This window comes from Mytilus trossulus, chromosome 13, assembly GCF_036588685.1.
Source record: "Mytilus trossulus isolate FHL-02 chromosome 13, PNRI_Mtr1.1.1.hap1, whole genome shotgun sequence".
NCBI classification, from domain to species: domain Eukaryota; kingdom Metazoa; phylum Mollusca; class Bivalvia; order Mytilida; family Mytilidae; genus Mytilus; species Mytilus trossulus.
Genome location: NC_086385.1, coordinates 46,364,274 through 46,387,038, shown reverse-complemented (window position 1 = coordinate 46,387,038; position 22,765 = coordinate 46,364,274). Strand labels below are relative to the sequence as shown.

The following is a 22,765-nucleotide window of genomic DNA, read 5'->3' as shown; positions in this document are numbered from 1 at the left end:
TCGAATTTATAATTAAACATGAGTTTAACTGGAACTTCAATTTGCGGACCACTTTCAAGAGGTAAACCCTCATGTGAAATATGACCCCTTAGTGTTAGTGATGATACAAAAATAGACCTTCAAATATGCACATATAGTCATTTTAGGCATGAAAAATATTTAAATGAGTGTTTTTCAGTTGGTATTCATGTACAATTACTACCGAGACTGCACTGGTTGGGAAAAAAGTTGTCTTTTTGGGAATAATTTTGAGCCATTTTTTTTCAAATTGGGATTCTATTCCAGGGGAAAAAGCCTGAAGTTATTCTCCAGTAATTTAAGGCAAACAATATCACTGTATTAATAACTTAAAGGTTCTCATATACATTCTTCAACCAGGCTTTCAAATATAGGGCTTTGAGTGTTCCTGTTAAAGGTTATGATCCAGAAAAAAAGCTTCTGGTGAATGTAATGTATAATATGTTGTTTTCATATTTTGTTGACTGTCAAAGATTGATTTTGCTATTGTTTTAGATCACTTTTGGTCATTTACTTGTTGCTCTTAATGTGTTTCGGTATGTACCAATCATTGACTTTTCGATTGACTTGGGTCCCTTTGAGCTGAACAAAGTAATCCATCAAGAAAAGTGCTTTAGACCTTGAGACCCATAATATAGAGTATAATTTTCAATTTGTTGTATATATTACATAATTATGTAACTTAGTGTGACATTACACCATTATCTTTCTCTGTATGTGATTTGTCAGTGACTGCCTTGAAGCAAGGCAATTAGTTGGCTCCTCAACCTGTTTTAATTCTCACTTAAATACATGTTTTTTCACTGAAGGCATAAATAGTGTTACATAATATGTAATTGTCACCTTCAAGTTTTTGCTATATATTTCATATAAATTATGTGTTTTTAAAAATTGATTGTTACAAATTAAGGTACTTCCTGGTTAGACTTTTAATCATCTTGGAACCAATATATAAACAACAATTTGAAAGAAAGGTAATTTTCCAAATGCATTTTTGATGTACTCATTATGTTAATTATCTGATTTGTCTTGATCTGCCTTTAAGCGAGCTAATTTAGTTTACTTCAGCACCTTAAATGTTATAACTCTCACTTGTACTGGTACATGTAAGAAATGTCACTGACGTAGGCATGCAAACTGTTATGCAATTAGTATTTGTCACCAACAATTTTTATATTATTTTATGTAAAAAAATTTAAAAAAATCTCAAAATATTGTAAGTTCATTTCTGGTTGTGTTTTAATGAACTTGAAATCAAAACAAACAACAATTTTTCTAACATGTTTAAGAAGGGAAATTTTGCAAATGCAATTTGGATGTACTTATTATGTAATTATTTGACTGTTTGGTTATGCATGCCTTTATTAGCAAGCTTACTAATTTCATTCTTACTGAGAACCGGAACCTTTGTCTTAATTCTCGCACTTGTACATGTAAGAAATGTCAATGACGTAGGCATATATAGTGTTATGCAATAAGTAATTGTCATCTAATATTTTTTGCCTACTGTAAATCCAGAAATTATTGTGAAAAATGTGACAGGGTTTATAATCGCAATAATTTAAACTTGCATTTTGAAATATTTTATATGAATAAAAAAGGATTTTTCTCAATATCACAGAGATTTAAATAGCATTTGAGTTTTAAATGACAAAATCGCAATAAGTTCATGCAATAATTTCTGAATTTACAGTATATATATCATATAAATAATGTGGTTTATGATGATATAACAACAAGCAATTGTGAGGTAAATCTAGTTGGATTTTAATCAGAATGGTACCAATATAGAAACTCTCAATAGTTAAAGAATTGACAAAGGTTTGAGTATTGTTTGTTTAAGTCTTTTTGTTGTGAATTAATCTTCCTGATTTTTAAAATTCTTAAATGGGTTTGTTATAAACTTTTAAAGTTAAATTGATTATTATAGTTTGTAGTTAATTTGTTTAACATGATGACAGCAGATATTTTATGCACATTCAGGACAACTTACTCTTATAGATTAGCTTTTCAAGTTTCTGAAATAATAAAAATTGCAATGCCATAAAATATTTTAAAACTATATAACACACTGAAGGAGAAACATAAGCGGTATTATATTACAGCGCCTTAAAACAAAATGACAAACTATTATAGTGTTGCGTAAACAAGGGTATTAAAATAGATTATGTGATGTAAATAACATTAGCTGTTTGGCTAAATTCAGACTTTTGATTGTCAGTATTAAGTGGATCTTATCTGGAAATGTTAAGTCAGGTAAATTTCATGTGGTAAGGTACAAAAGTTCAACATGAAAATAACTATGCACTGAAATTTACCTGAGCACAAAAGAAGGAGTTGTGGTCCACATCATGTGGGAGTCTGTTCAACAGCCTCCTTGTATAGTAAGGGGAGATGTCTAGATGTCTAGATGTCTAGATGTCTGGATGCAAGCTCAAAATCATGTACCATTAACTTAATGGCCTGAAGATTTTTCAGAGTGGAAAAATTCAGCAACTTTATAAATATGTAATAATTAGTAGAAAAAGCTATAAAACATATATCTAGTATTTGGAGTTCAAGATGCATAGTTTTAACTTTTCGACAATCCGAGTAAATTATTAGCCTTTATCAATTTTCTTAGAGAAATAACTTTGGTCATTTTAGCAGTTGTAAATTGACATATTCTGCATTCTATTCTAAAACTTGATCTTATTTAAAAAGTGAGGGCCAAGTGAGCTTTTCCCATCACTTTGCGTCCGTCGTTGTTGTTAACCTTTACAAAAATCTTCTCCTCTGAAACTACTGGGCCAAATTTAACCAAACTTGGCCACAATCATAATTAAGGTATCTAGTTTTAAAAATGTTTCCAATGACTCTGCCAACTAACCAAGATGGCCGCCATGGCTAAAAATAGAACATTGGGGTAAAATGTAGATTTTGCATTTTATCTCTGAAACCAAAGCATTTAGAGCAAATCTGACAAAGGGTAAAATTGTTAATCAGGTCAAGATCTATCTGACAACCCATTTTTGGGTTGCTGCCCCTGAATTGATAATTTTAAGGAATTTTGCCGTTTTTGGTTATTATCTTGCATATTATAATAGATAGAGATAAACTGTAAACAGCAAATTTGTTCACTAAAGTAAGATCTACAAATAAGTCAACATAACCAAAATGGTCAGTTGACACCTTAAGGAGTTATTGCCCCTTTTAGTCAATTTTTAACAATTTTTCGTAAATTTTTGTTATGTTTTACAAAAATCTTCTCCTCTGAAACTATAAAGACAAATTTAACCAAACTTGTCCACAATCACCATAAGGGTATCATGATTAAAAAATGTGTCCGATGACCCTGCCCACAAACCAAGATGGCAGACATGGCTAAAAATAGTACATAGGGTAAAATGCAGTTTTTGGCTCATATTTCTGAAACCAAAGCATTTAGAGCAAATCTTACAGGATAACATTGTTCATTATGTAAAGATCTATCTGCCCTGAAATTTTCAGACCAATCAGGCAACCTGTTTTTGGGTTGCTGCCCATGAATTGGTAATTTTTAGAAAATTTGGCAGCTTTTGGTTATTATCTTGAATATTATTATAGATAGAGATAAACTTTAAACAGCAATTAAATGTACAACAAAGTAAGACCTACAAATAAGTTCACATGATCAAAATGGTCAATTGACCCCTTAAGGAGTCAATGCCCTTCATAGTCAATATTTAACAATTTTCATAAATTTTGTAAATTTTTGTAAATTTTTACGAAATATTTTCCACTGTAACTACTGGGCCGATTTTCATTATAGATAGAGATAATTATAAGCAGCAAGAATGTTCAGTAAAATAAGATCTAAAAACATATCACCATCACCAAAACACAATTTGGTCATTAATTCATCTGTGTCCTTTGTTTAATATGCACAATGACCAAGTTGAGCATAGTTTTCATAAAATAAAATTAAGAAAATATGGATTGATTGCAAATGAGACAACTCTCCATCAGAGATCAAATGACATATAAGAACTGACGGTCACTGTACAGCTTTCAACAATGAGCAAACCACATACCACAAAGTAAGCTATAAAAGGCCCTGCAAGAATAAATATAAAACAATAGACAACTTTTGAGTTCGATGCATTACCGTCAAAAACTCTGGTTTTAGTGAATGTCGTTTGTGCGTTTAGAGGCGTCATCACTTTCATTCAAATGTTGAGCAAGTGGTTGAAAAACTATGATTCTATATTGTACGAATTATTCGGCAAATTGAATTCTCAAAATTTACAATCAGCACTGCTGTCATTAGGGAATTGTCATTAAGTACCTACAGAACAACTCACTTTAGTGAATGTCGTTTGTGCGTTTAGAGGCGTCATCACTTCCATTCAAATGTTGAGCAAGTGGTTGAAAAACTATGATTCTATATTGTACGAATTATTCGGCAAATTGAATTCTCAAAATTTACAATCAGCACTGCTGTCATTAGGGAATTGTCATTAAGTACCTACAGAACAACAATTATTTCTTGATGAACGTTAATAGTGCAGGGATACAGGCGATCCCCTCTCTGGTAAATGATGTCATAAAGGTTGTATAATTGATCAGTTTTTTCCAGTGACAGATGAACTCGAAAGTGGTCTATTCAAATGAAAAAATAAAATTTACTAAAGAGATAAGGGGCTTGCTTCTCTGTGAGAAACATGCAAGAATTTAGGAGGACATTTTTCAGATATCACAACTGGTGAGTGTTTTTGTGGACATGAAAAATGTACAAAAACAATAATTTTTTCTATTAGAACCTGGTGAGTTGACGTCATCTGCTTATTCTTAAGAGTTTTGGACACACAGCAGGAATATCAGTTATCGTATCTGAATCATAGATTTACAATCAATCTCTTTGTCCATTTTGACATTTTAATCGTTTTAAATTGGTGAGATTTGAAATGATTTAAATTCTTTTTGCAACAATAGAGATTTAAACGATGTTATTTACGATTAGACATAGTTCAGGGATGAGGTGTGGTTTTTATGCATTTAAACATTTTCTGTTACTTCAAAAATACAAAGAAGGTTACTGCCCCTGTCTTTCAGTCTACTTTCAGGTTACTTCTGCATGGGAAACCTCAGAAGAAATTGTTTGATCATTATTTTGTTACTTGGTAAAAATTAAGTGAAAAAGAAATAATATTCAATAGTTATGCCCCTATTGTAGTGGAGGGGCATTAATGATTAGCCTTGTGGCTGAGAACATCTTTGTACTTATTGAAATTCGGGTTTATGTACTCTAACTTAATTTTACAGTAACCGAATGTTATTAAACTGTTTATATACACAAAACACCAATCAAGGAAAAATTTGGGTGGCATCACAGTTAAAATTATGCCTCTTTTCTGTTTTTGAACATTATTTTTTCATTGTTTTTAAAAGGGGGAATAGATAAAAAACACAGCAATTATCTGAAGCAAAATTTTTCAGAATTTGTTTCTTTTTAAAGAGCAGTAATGAAATATTTACCAAGAGCATCTAGCATCTAAGCATTCTTATATCTTGTTTGTATTTGATTAGGTTGTCTGGTTGCTGTCTCATTATTTGAAAATTAATATTATTACAAAGTAATAAAGCTCTTGCTGTTTTATTGATAATTTCATCCAAACGATTTTGTTAATTTAAAAGACATTTCAAATTAGAAATAGACTATATTTTATAAACTCCAGCTGTTTTAGTCAATATGTAAATTTAAATTAAATGGACTATAGTCTAGGGAACAGAGGGAATACCTGTGTGATTTCTGTTGGAGTATTGATAAGTCATAAACCTATAAGTTAACATACTTGTAAACATCACAATTTAATTGAGAGGAAAATCATAAAATATGAGTGTTTCTTGTCAACAAGGAAATTCTCTGATTTAAGGTAAGAAAGTTTTAATTTGATTTTTTCCACGTTTGGTAGAAATTTGTAGAAAATTATTAAGAAAAGCCATAGTTTTTACTAATAAACATGCTAGATATTTTTTTGAACAAGTTTAGTTGTGTTTCATGTTTTTTCAAAAGTTTATTTTTTTCAAGAAATGAATGGGAATCATCAAGCCAGAATTTTACTAGTTTTTTTATATATTGAAGCTGAGTCTAATTTTGTCTCAATTTAAACTTGTATTCATAACAAATTTAAATGTTTTACAACATCTTTTAAAACTTTATAAAACTTCTTTTAAAAAATTGTACCCATAAACTTATTCTAGTGTGAAATCCAATTATTTTTCAAGCCCATTCAGTCTGGCTATTTTAAGGAATGCTGGGGATAGAAAGAGTAAAAATTTGTATTTAAGATATACTGGTATATATTCAATAATAATAAGCCTCTAATAGGCGGATCCAGGGGGAGGGGGGCTGCCCCTCCTTTTATGGGAAAATTTGGTTGATTACATAGGGAATCACTGAAGCATGGCTGGAGCTGGCCCCCCTTTAGGTCAGTCAGCGGGCCCCCATTAGGAAAAGTTCTGGATCCGCCACTGGCCTCTTCTTATATGGTCAGTTAGATAAAGATATTTCTTTAAAAAAGCCTTAAGGGAAGGAATGTGTGCCTAGATGCCTGTTGGTATCTTTGTATTGTTAAGTCGGTTCCACTTGACCTTTAAAAGCCATCTGCTTTTAATTCACACTAAATATTTTGTGGATACAATGCTTTAATTCAACTTGTATTTGTATTTGTATTTAGAAGGGTTTTGATGCTTGACAGCAAAGGTCATTAAAACCAGACTTGAGATATGACAATAAAAAAATATATTCACACGATTGGTTGGGGGAAATGGTTGTGAACTGATTGAATTGTTATATTTTCTTTTCATTTCATTTTTGAATGTAGATTAAAAATACAATTGGTATAAAATTGTTCTGATTGCTAACAGGATAAAGATATTTTGAATGTTATTTGTCACAATGAACTTCTGAGAAGGGATAAGAGAACCTTGGGATGAGGGGGGGGGGGGGGGGGAGATATGGGAGTCTCAGGGAGGGAACAAGGAGAAGAGGGGCAGTAAAATATAGGTGTATGCCGGACAGAAGTTTAGATTATTTGAGTTGAGAATGGGAATTTGAAGAAAGAGTGGAGAAAAGTGAGTAAAGGGAGAGAAATAAGAGTTGGGGAGGGGACATAGAAGTTACTTTAGATGAGAAAACTCTGTCCATCCTTCCTTTATTACGCTCATTTGATCCATATGTTACATGAAATTTTAACAGCAGTTGTAGAAAAATGTAAGGGGCATGCAATCATGCAATTAAACTACCTGAAAAAAAGGTCTTTGTGGTGCAATGTCATTATAAACCAATAAAACCAGATGTAGATCAAATGTCAATGAGGCAGCCGCAATCAAATTACATAATTTAAAACTAGAAGACATCTAGAGGTCAACATCATTGTCTTCAACAATGAAGACATGTCTATACTATGTCAAGTTCTGAATGGCACGTGTCTCGAAAAAAAAAGAAGATTAAATTTAAACGGAGCACTCAAGCTTAGTACTAGTATTTAAAAAAAATTCCATGACTATTAAGTGACTGCCCTTCTTATAAGCCAAATTTTTACTCTCGTAAAACCCCCTTCAATATTAAAAACTCAGCATCTGTGACTGCCATTATATATGTTCAACTTATTTCACCCTATCCCCCTTTTTTAAATCCATTTTTCCATGATTATAAGTTGTTTATAATGTTTTGATAGGTTCTATAATACACAATAGTTCTACTCTTAGATTAAACTGAATTATTACTTCATACATTGAAAGATTACCCAAACATATATATGATCTTTTAATTGGATTAATCACTGTTTTTAAGAGGATTAAGATTTCATGAACTCCAGACTGAAATTTTCAAAGTATTGTTAATTTGGTTTCAAATAAACTCTATCAACAATAGATTTAACAGTATTAATTACATTTATGTGAGTCAGGTTTAATGTTTCTGTGTATTGTCAAACTTAATGAATATTTATTAAGTAACGACATGCGATGCATGGTATATGATAGATAGCAGGCCTGGATAGGCAGTATAGGTATGAATTAATTGGTTATGTAACCCCAAAGATAAAGAGTTCCGTAAAGGTCATCAGATTTTGGTGTGGTCTATTCTTGTGAGGAAGCTCATCAGGTTGTGGTATGTCATATATAGCTGAGCCTTTTTCTTTATTTAGCATGTTCTGGGAAATAGGATTCTTCATTGCGTAAACCCCTGAGGGTTTACGCAGTATATATTGGACGAGTGATGTAGTCTTTCGGAACACCGTTTGTTATTCGGAACACTTCTGTTCTTTCTATGCCCACCTTTCAAATACATGCGCAATAGCTATGACCACCTTTCAAATGCATGCGCAATAGCTTACTAATCTGTTGAATATGCATTAGCATCTGAAGTTGCTATAGAGATATTTTACGTATGATCTGAAATTTATTATGATATAATATTTTCTTGTACACGATTACAAGCTGCTAATATTAACCTACATGCGTAGTATTTTAATTAGTCAAACGAGGTAACCAGCTGTGTTTAGATATGAGATAAGATTTCATGTAAACAATGCGCTTTATATTCTGAACGAGAATAATTAAAAATTAAAAATTAAATCTTTAGAAAGAGTTTTAGTAGCATTATATTTTAAATTTTACGTTTAGTGAAGATGTACATGTTGTAAAAAGCAAGCTATTTATTTTTTTATACTGAAATTAAAGGGAAGTCTTTCTTGCATATGATTAATTTTTTTTTTTTGTGAAATATTGCAACTTAAAAGTCTTCAATAAAAAAAAATGGTTATTAAAGATAAAATTAAATAGATATCGAATATGAAAAAATAAAATATATTGAACGAGGACAATTAAAGATAAAATCTTTAAAAAAAAGTATTAGCACTTTTTGAAATTTTACGTCTATGATAGACCAAGGACATGGAAATATAATCATAAATACGTGCCTCAAATAGATGTAAAAACGATTATTTAAAAAAAAAATCTTTCATTCAGCTCCAGCGTTTGTCCAGCGCATTGCATACAAAAATACTCGTCGCCTTAAAGCTTTCATTCAGGAGAAGAAGTCCGATACGCGTGAAACTACATCAAAGGTGCATAGGATCGACCATGGTCCAGCACTAATAATACAAGTACCAACCAGAGTTACAATGACGTGATAGTAAGTCTTTAAAGGCCACCGAGCGGCCTCCAAAAATGAAAAAAACACTATTTTGTCTGCTATTAAATGCCCCGACCATTAAGATTTAAAAACAAAAATCAAAATCAAACAAAACTAAACAGCGTTATTGATAACAAAATAATTTACGAAAAAAACTTGACCGACATGAATTATGAACAACAACCACTGTACTACATGTTCCTGGCTTTTATAATGTACATTGGCACATAAAGAATGTGGTGGCCATAAACCCAACCCTCACAAATGAACCAAACCTTAAGGACATCACATCGCAAGAAAAAACTGTAAAATATTCGCGTCCCTAAAAATATGGGTACGGTGCACAATAATCACTTACATAAAAACAATAGACACAAATCACTGAAATAATCGCACTTACCGAAAGCTATTTCAAAGCTCGTGAACATGTAGACGAACCAGTGGACACAGACGGACTGGTAAACATGTAAACAGACGGGCGAATGTGACAGACTTATTGACAAACATTCACATATAGACAGACCTGCAGTTGGGAATGTACAAAGACTATGAGAAACGCTTAGGTACGCTTCACGCACACCCAATACACGCTGTAAGCTAGTTGTGCACACCATGCAGATATGATTGACAGGTTGAATGCATCAAAATTACTAGCGTATAATTGGTAGCGTGCATGATTTTTTTTACCTCGGCCGACGTACGTCGGATCTATACGTTGATGTGTGGTGCCGGTATTACATTAAGTAAACTGGCAATGTCAGTTTCTAATTCTTCTGCACAACAAAAGTAATATAAGACAATACATCTTTATTAAACAATTATCTAATATATATATAATGCCAAACAAGCATTTAGGTTTACGATTGCATTTCTTTTTTAAAGAAAGCAACTTGTTGTCTCTTTTTATTCACAACTTTTACATCATCTGAACAGATTAAAGGTTGGGGTATACAGACTGGATTGTAAGTTCATCCTAGGCAGCAATAATTTAATTTGGGATGTAACGCGTCTTCTGATTGGCTGAAGTTATTGTGTTATGTGCCCATAGATATAATTAAGAAATGTGACCGTGACGTCATATCTGGTTTTTCATGGTTTTCTTCGGTTTAAAATGGAATTTAGAATTAAATTATAAGAAATGACTGTAATATTTTTTCTGTCTATTCGAAATAACATAAAAAATGTGGTGCACTGTAGCACTGTTAAATAACCCGCTACGCGCTTTATTCAGTGTGTATCAATTTTTTTATGTTATTTCTGCATAGACAGAAAAAATATTACAGTCATTCAGAATTATTACCTTTCTAATCCTGCATTTCTTTTCACAAAAATCCTTTATGCTATAAGCACATTTCACAGGTAGGATCCAGCCATTTAAAAAAAGGGGGGGGGGTAGTTCCAACTATATGTCCCCATTCAAATGCATTGATCGTAAAAAAAAAAAGGGGGGGTTCCAATTCCCTTGGAACTCTCCCCCTGGACCTGCCACTGTTTTAAGTATAACTGATGATAATTTTTAATTGTTAGATATTTGGTGAAAAGAGTGACACAGTATTGTATCACATTTCATTTACAGTACTGCACAGCTTTAAAAAAAAATAAGTTAAAAGTGAAAATTTAAAAACTTGACCAATGAAGATATCTCTAATAACCTATGAATAGAATGAGTGAGTAATATGATAATTATGATATGGCCTAAGGGATGGTTAGTATTATCTTATAATCCATGAAATGTGATTCTCTTATCAGATAGGAACAATAAGACGACTTTGACTTAGTAAACATGAATTTCTAATATGGATATAAAATTCAATTTAAAAATTATTTATCACAAGAAATACTATCATTTAATTTTCTTTTAAATCCAAGAGGCAGCGTAAATTGTGGTTATAGTATATTACATATAGACATAAGTTATTTTAAATCTCTTTCCTTACTCTTAAAATTAAATGATGGTATTAACAAAAAATGTACTTGAGAATTAAAAATATTCACTTAAAAGGCTATGAGATGATGTTATTCAAGCAAATAGGATTTATATAAGCTTTGAACATTTATAATAGAAATCTTTGATGTTGAACATTCTAGATTTTTGTGTGAATTAAACCTTGAAGTGAAATTAAAAGGAATAAATAAAAAGTATTTTGGGGTTTTGGCTGGATAACAAAATGGTCCCTTTGTACTGTAAATGATAAAGGAGTTATGTGTACAAATAAAAAAATCCTAATGCCTGAAAGGTCAATGGATAAATACAATTATATTTTTCATTATTGTGTATTATATATATATGTGTCATAAGCCTCGTCAATTTTTGGTCTACATTTATGAGAGCTGGTTAAATATATTATTGCTCTTCATGCAGAAGAGCTGCCATGGATTATAAGGTTTATTTTCGTGTAACATATTTTCAATTCGTTATTTCACATGTTTCTTTGTTGAATCTTAAAAGTATCACATCACTGTACTTTGTAAATATAAGTCTTTTTTTAAATTTTTTGTACATACTGAAATTGATGTTTTATTTCCCCTTTTTCCAATACCATCCCCCGTTTACAACAATCAGAAGATATTGTTGTCATTTACATTTGTCTGAAGGCTGTATGGTGACTTATACCTGTTAATTTCTGTGTCATTTGGTTTCTCTGAGTTGTCTCATTGGCAATATGATACCACATTTTCTTTTTCATATATTATAAGCCCCTCCAAAAATAAATTGTTCGTGCCTAAGCACTCTGATCAATAGTGTCATAAAGTAACTGAACATGTGCACATTTACGAATATTTGATTATGCATTATGCAGTTGTATGCATAAAATAAGACCATAGTTGTGGCCTATGATCTTACTTTCTTCTATATATTTATATATAAAAATTGTATAATATATTGTTTGGATCAGTGTTGATGTTTTTCAATGGAAATTGAATTAAAGAATTTATTCAAGACTTAATGGAAAATGTATTATCAAATAAGGAAATTGATTTGATTTGTATGGATATAGAACGTTGTTGACAATATTTGTTCCTAGACAAAAGCCACATATAATAAAGTTTATATTGGGTAAATATCCAAGGCGTTTACATATTTGCTTTAAGTATCAAATATTAGAAGGATTTTATTTTGGTAAAGGTCTTTATGACATGTAGAGGTGAGGTATTTTTCTTTTAAAATGTGTGAAATATTTCACCTAGATTATTTAATTATTACTTTGATTTTAAAAGTATGTTAACATGTATTATATAAGTAATTTAGTCTGAAAGCTTTTCTGTGAAGATTTTTTGTGGTGTTTATTTTATTGAGAAAATTGGGACTGGATTATATAAGGTTTCGCATGAAAAAAAAGTGTTATAATGAATGATAAATTTTCTTCGTAAGCACCATTTTCTGAAATCGCTGTTAAATTTGCATTATTGTTTATTCTTAAAAATTCACAATGATAAAAATGCATGCAAAAATTAAAAAATCTTAAAAACAGACAAATTCAGTCACATTGGTAAATTAAATGTGCTAACGATAGAATATCAGAAAACACTTAGGTGCGTTGTCTCTTCCGTTCCAATGTTGAGCGAGTGGTGGGAAAACTAAAAAACTATATTGTACGAATTATACGCAAATGGAATTCTCATAATTGACACTTATAAGCACTGCTGTCATTAGGGAATTGTGATTAAGTACAGGTCTACAAAACACCTATTATTTCTAGTTTATCCTGCTAATGACGATCACTAAGAAGGCAGGAATACAGGTGACCCCCTCTATCTGGTAAATGAAGTCACAAAGGCGTGCATAATTGACTATTTTTTTCCGGGGATGGATGACCTCGAAAGTGGTCTTTTCACCAGACACACTGTATCATTATAGTACTATTGAAGACTAGTTATCCTGTTATTTGTATTGTTGGTCTGCTGTCTCATTGACATAATACTCAACACATTAGTTTTAAATCATAGGTCAACTTAAATTTTAAAAAAATGCTATTATAAATGAAAGAATAATGAAATAATTAACTAACTATGGCCTGTTTAAGATCTATGTTGACATGTATTGATTTTAGAATAACCATATATAAATATAATTTGATAATACAAGTTTAATTATGCATTATTCATGTAATGTTATCAAGGTACAATGTAAGATGACAGTCTATGTCAAATATTGATAATGTATGTATTCACACCTTATAGAATAATCTGATAAAGGGAATATTTAATTACTATATACTATATTTACAATTTGAAGCCATTATTTAATAAGATCATATTAAAATTTTGTAAAAGGGGTATGTCCATCCTCTTGTCCTTGTGTATTCAGTTAAAGATTTAGATAAATTTTCCCTTTGTTGCTAGTAGAATAGTATATAGTTATAAGCAGAAGCAAATCCAGAACTTTTAATATGGAAGGCTCTCTCGTAGTCATGCTTCAGTGATAAAATCAAGCAATTTTTTTTCACAAAAGGGGGCTCATGCCCTTTAAAAGGAAAATTGTTTTGTGAAAATTTGCAAGATGATGGATAATAATTGATCATGTGAAATTAATCAAATACAATGATTTTCTAGGAGATTTATGCACACATATGTGGCTATAATCTTAGTTTCTTCATTCAACTGCAACAAATTATACATTCATTGATTTGGGATTAAGATTCTCTTTTGATGATTTTTAGGACATTTACTGATACAAGCTTGTTTCACCTTCCAATTCCAACAAATTATACATTCATTGATTTGGGATTAAGATTCTCTTTTGATGATTTTTAGGACATTTACTGATACAAGCTTGTTTCACCTTCCAATTCCAACAAATTATACATTCATTGATTTACGATTAAGTTTCTCCTTCAAATCTTTTGCACCAATACATGTCAATTGCTCAGATTTATAACTCATGATAAGTGTCCCCGTGCTTATTGCACTTCAAATAGTACAAGAGAATATTACATTGATTCAATAATTTAGTCCACCATAAAACCGGTTTTACTTTTATCAAACGTAGTTATCGTAATCACCTACAAAATCATTAAATTGTTATTGTCAACACAGAGATGATTAGTGCGCTTTCATTTTTACCTGAGCTTGTTTATTTATTGCGGTAATTAACATGTATGGCAATCTATCAAATACTATAAGGGGAGATAACTCATTACATTTTTGTTTGGGAATTACATTCATACTGAGGTGAGGAATTTTCTTTTGTTATTTAATTTCTCATCAATGTTATTCAATGAAAATAAAAGAAAAATGAAGGATTTAAAGTATAATGAAACAGCTTCCTGCAATGAGCCACTTGAAGACAAAAAATATATGTGTAAAAAATTATTACAGTACTTGCTTAAAAAATGTATAATATGTTCACCTTGAAAGAGGATTTCTGAAGTTGCTTACGATCATATTATTGAAACAATGGCTGAGATAAGTTTTTTTGTAGATAAAGATGGATATTGAAGAAGATTAAGAACTAAATTAAACCAAGAATTAATGTCTTATTATACAAATGCTTTAAATATACCGTAGAACTTTTATAATAGTCTTGATCAATTGTTAATGTTGAAAGTAAACTTGCAAATTCTTATTCCTTTAATTTAATTAATGTTATTTTGAAACCCTGAAATGTTCACAAAATTTAATAGCAAAAGGAAGGGGGGGGGGGGGGGGCATCTAAGTTCTAACCCCAAGACCTCCCTCAAACTCCTCCACTTGGATCTGCCAATGCATGGTAAATAATATTAAACTAGTAATCAATTAATTCAGCATTTGATTGGTTTAAAATGTGGTCTGATAATCACTTATAATTGTGGTGTTACTTTAATTCTCATTATTTATACTGTTGCACATATATTATGTTTTTATCAACCTTTTTGATGTGGAAAAAGAACAAAAAATCACAACATAGTTGTTTGACAGTTTACAAGTTAAGTTTGATTGGATGGTCAAAATGTTATTTGACATACTATGTTAACTGTCAAAGTAGGAACAAAAAAGATGTCAAGGAAAAGATTGACAAATTACATACAAGATCTATAATGTTCTTATATTCGTCATATAACAGTATGAAAAGGTAATTTAAGATAGTTGAAGTTAAGTCATCTTTCAGTGGCAGATCCAGAAATTTTCATTAGAGGTGGCCCACTGACTGTCTAAGTCATGCTTCACAGTGATTCCCTATATAAGCAACCAAATTTTTCCCACAAAAGGGGGGGGGGGGCCTAGGCCCCTGAAAAACCCTCTAAATCTGATTCAAGATTTTGATGACGGTTAGTTTAGTATGATGTTATAAGTCACTCCAGCTTGATCATACTAAGAATAAATGTTTTTAAAAAAATCGAATAAGGGTTTTGACTTCACTGAAAAATGAAAATAGAAATTTGGGAGCAGGTCACATGGTAAATTCTGTGTCATTTGGTCTCTTTTGTGGAGTAATGTCTCTTTGGCAATAATTTTTTATTTTATTTTTTTACATAAATAAGGCCGTTAGTTTTCTCGTTTGAATTGTTTTACATTGTCTTATCAGAGACTTTTATAGCTGACTGTGCAGTATGGGCGTTTGCTCATTGTTGAAAGCCGTACAGTGACCTATAGTTGTTAATGCCTGTGTCATTTGGTCTTTTGTAGATAGTTGTCTCATTGGCAATCATACCACATCTTCTTTTTTTATACCACATATCTTCTTATTTATATTTAGAGCTTTAATATCATCATAATAGTATACCCAACCCTTTCTCTGCTGTATGTACTACGTACTGTGGTCTAATCATTATGACATTGTTTATAAACCTAATGATGAAACATGATGTTGTCTGGTCAAATCTGTTTCAATGTCATAACAGCTGGTCAACAAGATGATCTGACCAGGCTAAATAAACAGTATGATGTAGGTAAGGAAGTTTAATAAATGAAAAATTAAATGAATATTTTTAAGCAAAAACAACAAAAAAACTATTTATGATTAGAGAGAAAAGAAAATCCCAAAATTTTAAGTTTATGAAATTATAAAAAAAATAAAAAATGGCCATTAGTTTTGTAACATTTATATTTAGGTTTAACAATTATCATTTAGTTTTGTAACAATTTTTCATTTACAGAATGTAGTTTTGTTTACACAATTATCTCTGGTGATCTTTATATTTATCTTTGAAAGTTATACAATACTTATAATCAATAATGCTAGGTAACAGAAAATAGATTTTCTCAGTTCAAATTACATAATTTTTATTTTGGTCCTATTTTGATATTGGTTTTCTCATCTTGAAAGGACTCTGTCATATTTGAAATACCAATACAATTTATGTATAACCTAAATATTTGTTTTTGAATTTTGAAATATGTCATATCGATAATATACAACCTATTACAATCAAATTGGTTATTGTTTGAATGCCCTTTATAAACTGTGTGTTTGTGCTATAAATTCCTCTGAAAATACCTGAAAAAAGGGATATAACTCTTACTGAACTTGTGATTCAGTCTTTTGTCTAAATTGTTCAACACCACCAATCTAATTAAAAATTTGTCACGCGACATATCAGAACAGGAGCAATTAAAGGATTTAATTTTAATTAGATTGTCAACACCACATGTTTAATACTCATTTTGAATATTTCTGAAAAGGAGAAGTAACCCTTACTGAACTGGAGATTCAGTATTTGTATAATTGCTCAACGTCATATGAAAATTCCAGAAAAGGGGGAGTTACTCTTGCTGAACTTAGAGATTACGTTTTAGTACAAGTGTGCAACTTCATGAGAATTAAAGTCTGTAAAAAATATCCTAAGTGAAAGGCTACAACTGTAGTATAGAAAGTCCCAACTAAAAGGGAAGTAACTGTTTATATGACCTTATAAATTAGAAAAATATTTATATAAAAAAATTATAAAATTTATGACAGCTATATCACAGCCTTAAGTTACAAAGTTCACTGTCATGACAAATTTCCATTTTTTGTTTTGTCCCTGTTGTTGAAGCAGGTTGACAAAGGACATAATGTGTATTATCATTGACAAGAGGATCGAGTCACTTTGTTATGTTAGACATAAAATATGACTAGGTGTTGTGATTGGCCTCGTGCCCTGTTTTACCTGATGTATATACCTACCTGAAGGACAACACAGGTGTGTACAGATCCAAGATATAATCGGAGAAAAATGTGAACTAGCTGACATTTTTAATAATGAGTTTTGATAAAGACTGATAGTATCTTATCCCCAAGTATAATTGATCATGTAATTATACAAAAAAATGTTCTTTTGTCCTCATGCGGGACTCCTACTCCAAAACATGTATAATATATATAGTAATTAAGTTCTGTTGAGAAAGAGGTATGTGTTTAGATATACTGACAAAAAAGAATTATTCTTAGGTAGTGGATGCATTGTAAATTTGAATGTTATGATTGTTCAGTGATCTCTTGGTTAGGTGGAGATGGGGTTTTTGTTATGATATACTGACAAAAAAGAATTATTTTGTACCAATTATTCTTAGCTAGTGGATGCAACAATAATATGATCGGAACTGTTATGATTGTTCAGTGAACTCTTGTTAAGGTCAGTGGTGTGTTTAATGGTTCCCATCTGTTTGGGAAATACATGTATATTTAAAGAAACAAGATAACTCAAAATGATTTACTTTAAAACTTTTTTTACTATTTATAAACACATGAATTAAGAAAAAACAATTGTCATGTATATGTTTGAGTACATTATAAAAGATTATTCATTTGTTGTTCATGTAGATTAAAGATAAAGAAATCAAAGTTGCTTTGCAAAATCTGCCAAACACCCTCCCCCTTAAAAAAAGCACAGACTTTAATAGGCTCCATAAGGCCGTACATTGGCCTATAATGATTTACTTTTATAAATTGTTATTTGGATGGAGAGTTGTCTCATATTCTCCTATTTATATTTTAGTAACTTATTTTGCAATAAGTGGTGGTGATGGCACGCTGGAATATGTTACTATTCTAAGCTAGCACTCACACCACACCACATCTTCCTATATCTATTCAGATGTCTTTTGGTTTGTGCATTGCTGTCTCATTGATATTCCATATTTACCCTTTATCAATTTTTACAATTCATTAGCTTGCTGACTTTTTTGCTATAAATAATGATTATTAATAAGCATATACTCAAAAGATGAATATAAAAAACCTAAATAATCGTAAAGTTAGGAATGATAAACAAGGAGAAAAGTTATGATTGATTTAACAATATTGATGTTATGATTTGCACAGCTTGTCAGTTTCGCATTGTTGATTTCATTAGCTTATCAGTTATTATGCTTGAGGAGATATTGGACTGGGATTTTCCATAAATTTTGTAAACATTTATTCCATTGAACATAATTATTTTAAACAAAGGTTTAAATTGAGCTTGACTTGTTACTTTTTTATGATTTTTTTGTAAAAGTTATGAAATTGGTTGGTTATAATGTATGAGAGAATAAAGCTTCATCTGAGTGCATCTGGACCCATTCTCTGTATAATTGTTCATTCTTATTTAAGTGATTATTTTTACAGTTTCAAATATCAGTTATGTAACAGTTGTTAAAAGAAACCAAACATAGAATAAATCACATGCATAAATCATAAAATCTGCCCTTTTAAGAGCAGTAACATTGCAAAAGTCCATTAGAGTGTGGGTGAATTTATTAAGAAATGCAATGAATTGATTTTATTTTTTACAATACTTGAACTGCATAATATCAGATTACCAAGAAAATTGGATTTCCGGATAAACAGTTGTTTTCGAGGCAAAATCGTTTATAAAGTTTATAAGTTCTAAGCAGACTCCCCTAAAGTGTTATCGTCTCTGAAATCATTATTGAAGCTCTGTATTAACAAATGAATAAGTATTCCATATTAAATCATATTTTGATTTCATCTTTTTGTGTTAATTAGTTTTTAAACTTGAAAGGTTGAAAGCCTCTTTTCAACATATTCAATTACATCTCCAAAAATAATGGATATCTGCCCTGAGTAATCCCCAATACCTGCATTATTACATGTACAGATATAGAATAGTACATTGGTACCCAGCTAAACTTGACTAATGAGACACGTACTATATAATGCATTTTGTAAACTTAAAAAAAAATAATTGTGGAACCTCTTGTTGTAATTATCAAATTGCCACATAAAAGAGTAAGAATTTTAATAAAAGCAATCTACAATCTAATCTATTCAGAGTGTTACAAATCAAATTCACATTGTTATTCAATTATTTATCATTATTCAGTGATTGCCTAGGGGCAAAACAAAAGTTTGTTGTGAAGTAAATGTGTAAAAATCCTGATTTATTTATTTATTTATTTATTTTAGAAATTAACATTTTCTAATGGTCAATTGAGACATTAACACTCTTGACAACAGGCTTGACCAGATTAAATGTGTCATTTATAATCAAAAACTAAAGTTTGTAGTGGAGTAAATGTGTAAAAATCCTGAATTATTTATTTATTTTAGAAATTAACATTTTATAATGGTCAATGGTCATTTAACAATGGTCAATGGAGACATTAACACTCAGGACAACAGGCTTGACCAGATTAAAGAGATTATAATGTGTCATTTATAATTAAAAAGATGAAAAGAGTTTTATAATCTCTGATAATCTAAGTTTAGATAAAATTAATGTTATAACATCATAATAATGTTCCTTCATCCAAGCATATCTTGGATGTGCAGGATGAAGGTCATTCTTAGAATATGAGCCTGAGGCTCGAAAGTAATGAATTAGCTTAACTTCTCTATGAGGGATGAAGTTAACATGTAATATCTCTGTTTAAAGAAACGAACTATAGCCATCGGACTATAGATAGCCAGTGACCTTGACCCTAGTATATAAGCACCTGTTCCATAATAACTCGTCATAATTTAAAGCAAGTTTGTGTCGACCAAAAAACCCATAAGAAAAGGGTGGGTCTAACTCATAATCCCTAGGGTGGGAATTAATTACTTTCGAGCCTCAGGCTCATATTCTAAGAATGACCTTCATCCTGCACATCCAAGATATGCTTGGATGAAGGAACATTCTTATTCATATTTCGCCTTCGGTCTCAAGTAATGAATTAGCTTGTTTAAAGTGTAGACACAAACTAAAAACAAAAGCATACAAATGCAACATTTAATAAAGCTTAAACAAATACAAGATCAAGCATTAATAACTGCAGAAGCAAAGTCTGTATTGCCAATATCATTAAATTCTCTGTTATAAAACTTATAAAATGTATTAGCACATGTCCAATTAGCTGTTGCCATAATGTCTTTCACAGAACATCCAGAAGCTAACGCAGCTGAAGTAGAGGCACCTCTAAATGAATGTGCCTTGAAAATGTTAATATCTATGCCCGCTAAAAGTAACACGGTTTTTAACCATCTAGATAACGTAGAAGTAGAAACTTTACGAAAAGTTGCATAAGAAATGAATAAACTAGAAGTCTTCCTGACATCTCTTGTACGTAAAACATAATTAATCAATGTCTTCACCACGCAAAGTTCTGGTTTAACAAAACGCTTAAACACCACATTAGGCAGACTAAAACCAGGTCTAGTAGTTTTCAAAAGTTCCTGTATATGAAACACTATAATCCCTTGTCTTTGACTAAAAGACATAAAATTTAAATCTAGTGCTGATATAGATTGTGCTCTAGCAGCTGTGGTCAAAGCAACTAAAGCTACAAGTTTAAAAGTCAAATATTTCAATGTTAAATCCTCCAATGGATATAAAGAACTCAAGAACGAAAGTACTAAATTTACATCCCAAGTGAAAGAGTATCTTGCTCTTGGCGGATTCAGGTTAAAGCAACCTTTCAACATACGTTCAACAAAAACAAATTTAGTAACCTCTACTCCAAAAAAGGATAAAGTCTGTGTCAACATTGACCGAGTAGTATTTAACACTGAATATGAAAAGTTACTGTTTTTCAAAAAATTTAAATAATCTATTACATCCTTTTCAGATGGTCGAAAATAATTGGTTTTCCTTTGAACACACCAAATAACGAATTTTCTCCAAGAATATTGGTATTGCTTGATTGTAGAAGGTCTCCAAGATGCAATGATGACATCTGCAGATGATTCTGAAAATCCTCTATCAAGTAACGATTTCCGGATACAATACACACGGTTAAACTTAGTCTCTTCCTTAATGGATGGCATTCTCCTGTATGCGGCATCATTACTAAATCTTTGTGTTGAGGCAGTCTAACTGGCAAAGAAATTAACATTGGTATTAGTAAAGAAAACCAACTTTGTGCAGGCCAAAATGGAATAATCAAAATAGCCTTCTCAACCTTGTCACTTAAAATTTTCATTAAAATTTTCCCCAACAAAGTAAAAGGTGGGAAAATATATGGTCTAAAATTAGACCATGAAATAGTAAAAGCATCAACATAAGTAGCTTGTGGGTCAAATGACCATGATGCAAATCTAGGGACCTGAAAATTCAAACGTGAAGCAAACAAATCAACGTTTGGAACAAAGAAATGTTTACAAATTCTATCAAATATTTCTACTTTCAATTGCCACTCTGTGGAATCTGTAAAATTTCTAGACATATGATCAGCATCAAAATTTTCTATTCCAGGAATATACTGAGCTGTGATAAAAATATCTCTTTCTGAACACCAAGCCCAAATCTCTGCAGCAAGCCTGTCAAGTGACAATGAGGCCATGCCTCCCATTTCATTAATATAAGCTACTGCAGTAGTATTGTCTGATCGTATACCAATATGGCATGACTCTTTGTGACTAAAAAATGCTCTTAAAGAGAAAAATATAGCCAACAATTCTAAGAAGTTTATATGAAAAGAGCGTTCTGACAAGCTCCATCTACCACCAGCAAATTGTCCTTCAAAATTAGTTCTCCAACCTTCTAATGAAGCGTCTGTTTCAATCCAAAAGTTAATTTGTATGGGTCTTATCAGTTTTCCATTCTCAGATCTTAAATTGTTAACCCACCAAAAGATTTCAGTTCTTGACTCTTGTGTGATAAAAATTTTTGAGTCAAAATCACCATGACAACTATTCAGTGCTCCCACTTTATTTCTCTCCATGTTTCAGTAATGAAGTGGTCCCACAGATACTGCATTAAAAGCATGTACCACAAGACCAATAAATGATGCAAAGCATCTTACAGTAACACACTTCTGTTGAAGAATAGTTTTCCCAAGGGAGATAATTTTATTCAATTTCTCATCTGTCAGAAAAATCTTAAATAACTCAGTATCAATAATGAGACCAAAGAAAACAATGCGTTTTGAAGGAATAAGGACAGACTTCTTATAATTAATTCTGAAACCAAGTTCATCAAGCTTCTGCACCATTTTTTCTGTATTTACAATACAACTTTCTAAATTCTGATCCATAACAAGAGAATCATCAATGTAATAAATACATCTAATGCCATTTTTCCGAAAAAATGCATAAACAGGTTTTAAAACCTTAGTAAAAACTCTTGGTGCAGAAGCCAATCCAAAACAAAGAACCTGAAATTCATATAAATGTCCTTTCCACATGAAACGCAAATATCTCTTAAAATCATTATTTATACTTATACTAAAATAAGCATCTGTGAGATCTATGGATGTTAGATAATC

At 31.1% G+C, this 22,765-nt stretch overlaps 1 protein-coding gene across 6 annotated transcripts in view; it reads left to right on the top strand.

Annotated features, from left to right (window-relative positions):
- LOC134695414 (uncharacterized) overlaps positions 1-22,765 on the top strand; it is a 66,986-nt gene that overhangs the window by 26,051 nt on the left and 18,170 nt on the right. Inside the window, exon 1 of one of the 6 annotated variants that reach the window (XM_063556657.1) lies at positions 5,766-5,912. The exons of 4 other annotated variants lie outside the window; for them this stretch is intronic. The gene's annotated coding sequence lies outside the window, so the exon portion shown is untranslated. Of the gene's footprint in view, positions 1-5,765; positions 5,913-14,281; positions 14,351-22,765 lie in introns of those variants that run through there. One more of the 6 variants, XM_063556656.1, reaches the window with a different exon arrangement.